Source organism: Rhincodon typus, chromosome 4 (assembly GCF_021869965.1).
Source record: "Rhincodon typus isolate 14 chromosome 4, sRhiTyp1.1, whole genome shotgun sequence".
Taxonomy (NCBI): domain Eukaryota; kingdom Metazoa; phylum Chordata; class Chondrichthyes; order Orectolobiformes; family Rhincodontidae; genus Rhincodon; species Rhincodon typus.
In genome coordinates, this window is record NC_063335.1 from 23,376,984 (window position 1) to 23,381,327 (window position 4,344).

The window sequence follows — 4,344 nt, forward strand, 5'->3', positions numbered from 1 at the left end:
GAGCAGGAAGGCAGATGTTTCCGGCTAGAAGAAGGGTCTAGGCCCGAAACGTCAGCCTTCCTGCTCCTCTGATGCTGCTTGGCCTGCTGTGTTCATCCAACTCTACACCTTGTTATCACAGAGATGCATGTGTTTTTTTTAAACGTTAGGTTGGATTTTGTTAACAATATGAATGTCTGTAAAGCTTTACCCAAGAGCAACACAAGGTGAGAATGACCAGATAGAATGATCAGATAAGTCATTAAGATTCTGCATTTTGTCTCAGTATGGACAGGTAGGCAGAGTGAATATACGATTAAAGGCTTTCCAATGGTGCAGGGTGCCATTGACTGCACACAGCCTTTAACTGCACACAGCCTTTAGCAGAAGTTTTATGTCAACTCTGGCCATACTAAAACCAAAACTAGTTCCATGCATTCAATGACTGAACAGTTAACAACCACTGGCACAGCACCAAAAAGTCCATTATTTGGTATTCTTGCAGTGATCACGGGTGGTTTTATTCTACAGCAATTCCCTTTGCCAGACGTATTTGAGCCACCTGGCAAGTGAAATGTTGGCTTCTAAATAAGAAGGATGTAGCATGTATACGATGAAAACTGTGTTGCAACTTAGAAGTGTAGATTAGTAGTGTGTTGGCACAATGCTCTTGCTGCACTGGGATACCCTGGAGGAATCCACCTGTATTCATCAGAGTGGGTTTTAATATTCTGTGAAAATCTGTTGCATAAGCACATCATCATGAGGAGAAAGCTTGGGTCATAAGAACATAAGAAACAGGAAAAGGAGTAGCCATATGTCCCATCAAACCTGCTCTGACAGTCAGTACTATCATCACTAATTTCAGTCTCCTGTTCACTCCCCTTTTCCTTTAATCCCCAGACAGAACAAAAATCTGAATTCTAATGAGTCATGACCATTTGACCGAAGAAATTTCTCTTCATCTCTGGACTTATAATGTCAATGCCACTTATTACTTCCTCAAAGGACTCTAATAACTTAATCAAACGTGATTTTCCCTTCACAACGGTACCCCTGTCAAAGGAAACAACCTCCTGGTAATCTTGTGTAGTTTAATGAAACGATTTCCCAAAAAGCGAAACTCCAGACAAGATCAACCCAATATAGGAGGCCTTTCACCATTGTACAAACTTGGGACCAATCTAGTCAATATTGTCCAAACTGGCTTCAAGCTAAGTATACTCTTCATTAAATGTGGCAAGCAAAATTGCATTCTGTATTCCAGATGTGGTCTCACCAAAATTCTGCCTAGTTTGTAGTAAGGCTTCTTTATTCTTGTACACCAAGTGCCCTTGCTGAGATGTCATCACGCCAGGCCAGGAGACTGCCACACTGGGCCAGGGGACCACCATGCCAGGCCGGGAGGCTGCCACGTCGGGCCGAGCTGATGCCACACCAGGCCAAATGACCAACACGCTGGACAGGGAGACCACCAAAACAGGCCGGGAGATCGCTGGGCCAGGCTGAAAGACTGCCATGCCGGGCCAGGAGACCGCTATGCTGGGCTGAGTGATCCCCACAGTGGGCCGGGAGAGCGTCACATCAGGCTGCCTCGCTGGATCCAGTCTGAGGCCAAGATGTCGCCGAGAAGAAAGAAGAGAGAAAAAAAAGCACAAAAGAAAAAAAGAGAGAAAAAAATAAGGAAAAAGAAACAGACAATGTGGACAAGCTCCGGCTGAAGCATCCTACTCCACCGCCATCTTGGAAATGAGTTGCCATCTTTGAAACAAGATTTTCCTTTCACAAGTTCCAACTGCTATCTCAAAGCCTTGGGATTTTCTGTGCACCACAATATAACCGCTTTAAAAAGAAAGACCAGCACTTTCCCTGATAGATGTTAAGCTAACAGTCTTATGGTTTCCTAGTTTCTATCTTCCACTTAATAGATGACATATGTTCACTATTTTTCAATCTGATGGGCCCTTTCCAGGATCTAGAGTATTTTGAGAAACTTAAAACCAATTGCATCTACTATCTCAGGAGCCACTTATTTGCAGAAGCTAGGATGAAATCCATCTGGGGACTTGTTAGCTTCTATGTTGTATAATTTTCTCAGTACCTTTTCCTGCTGATTGTAGATGATTTAGATTCCTCCCTCTCATTTATCTCTTGGTTTATGATTTTTTTTTCTGGGTGTTATTTGTATTCTGTAATGTGCTGAATGACAGATGCAAAATATTTGATTATATGCCATTTCCTTTTTCTCCATTATTAATTCCCTAGCCTCAGTCTCCAGAGGACAAATATTTATTATACTTATTCTTTTCCTTTATAAATACCAGTTGTCTTACTACCTGTTTTTGTATTTCTAGCTAGATTTCTCTTATACTCCAATTTCTCCCTTATTATTTTTCTTGACATTCTTTAATGCTTTTTATATTCAGTCCTATCTTCTAATCTGCCACTAATCTTTGTGAAATTTTATACCTTTTCTTTCAATTGATCCTACCTTTAACTTCCTTAGTTAGTCACATACGGTAAATCTTAACACTAGAGTCTTTTGTTTTCCTCACTGCTGTGTATCTTTGTTGAGTGTAATGAAATAAAATCTTAAATGTCTGTTACTGGATCTCCACCGACCCATGTCTTAACCAACTTCCAGTTCACTTTCTCCAAGTCAAGTGGAGGGGTCCTTACTGACATTCAAATAAGAACTTAAGAAATAAGAGCAGGTGCAAGACATTCAGCCCCTGAAGTCTGCCCCACCATTCCCCAAGATCATGGTTGATATGCCCAAGGCTTACCCCTTCTTTTGTGGCACCTCATCACGGTCTTCAACTCCCAATGTTTCAAAAATCCATCTACCTCCTCTTTAAATATCTTTCAATGAACGCTCTGGGTTTGAGAATTTCAGATACTCACTGCCCTCTGGGAGATGTCTTGTACATTGCCCCTAGCTTGGGGTGGAGTAGGAGAATTGCTCCTTGATCACCTCGGGCAGTTACAGCTGCTGTGAGCCCTTCTACAATTCCTCCTCCTTCCAGTAGCCTGACCTGCTCTGTATGGTCTTTGTTCATTCTCCAATTCATGCTGTATTCCACAATGAATGCATACTTACGCAACCAGATCTGGGAGCAAGGGATCTGTGGAGAAGCTTTCAAGGCAGCAACAACTACTTCACTGTCTGTCACTTCACTCAGTGTAGACTTTTTCAACTTGAAACGACTATAAAGAGCAACAAACACTTGTAGAGTAATAGCGACAGAAATCAACCAATAAATAAACAGTAAACAGACCATGTAGATCAGTTGGAGAAGCAGCTGGACACACTGCGGTGCATACAGGGGGCAGAGAGAGTGACACTAGCTTTAGTGAGTTGGTTACACTACAGGTCCAGACAGATAGATGGGTGACCACCAGAAGAGGCAGGCAGGTAGTGCAGGAGTCTCCTGTGGATATTGCCCTCTCAAACAGGTATACTGTTTTGGATACTGTTGGGTGGTGTGGGATAGTCTCTCAGAAGATGGTACAAGCAGCAGCCAGGCCTGTGGCACCACAACTGGCTCTGCTCTAGAGCAGGGTGGGGCAAAGTCCAGGCGAGCGATTGTAGTAGGTGATTCAATAGTCAGGGACATAGATAGGTGTTTCTGTGGCTGTTAATGAGACTCTAGGGTGGTGTGTTGCCTCCCTGGTACCAGGGTCCTGAATGTCTCAGACCTGGTAAAGGACATCCAGAAACAGGAGGGAAAACAGACAGAAGTCATTGTCCGCATTGGCATAAATGACATAGGTAGGAAGAGGGAAGAGGTCCTGCGAGGACAATTCAAGAAGTTAGTTACGAAGCTGAACAGTAGGACTACCAAGTTGGTATTCTCAGGATTACTACCTGTGCCATAGGTTACTGAGGCTAGGAACGGAGAGAGAGTACAGTCGAACACGTGGCTACAGAGCTAGTGTAGGAGGGAGGGCTTTAGATACATGGATCATTGGGGTGTCTTCTGGGGAAGGTGGGACCTGTACAAGAAGGACGCGTTGCACCTGAACTGAAGGGGCACCAATATCCTGGGTGGGAGATTTGCCAGAGCTTTTCGGGAGCGTTTAAACTAATGTGAAGGGGGTGGGTAGGAACCGGAACAACAGGCCAGTAAGTGCAAGGACTGGGGACAAAAGTGAAACTGAGATATGCATAGCACAGAGTAATAGCAGGCAGAGGGAAGTCGCGGGGCTCAGAGGGACTGGAGGTCTGGAGTGCATGTATGTCAACACAAGAAGTATAACAGGTAAGGCAGATGAACTAAAAGCATGGATTACTGTATGGAATTATGATGTTATTGCCATTACAGAGACATAGTTAAAGGAGGGACAGGACTGACAGCTTAACAT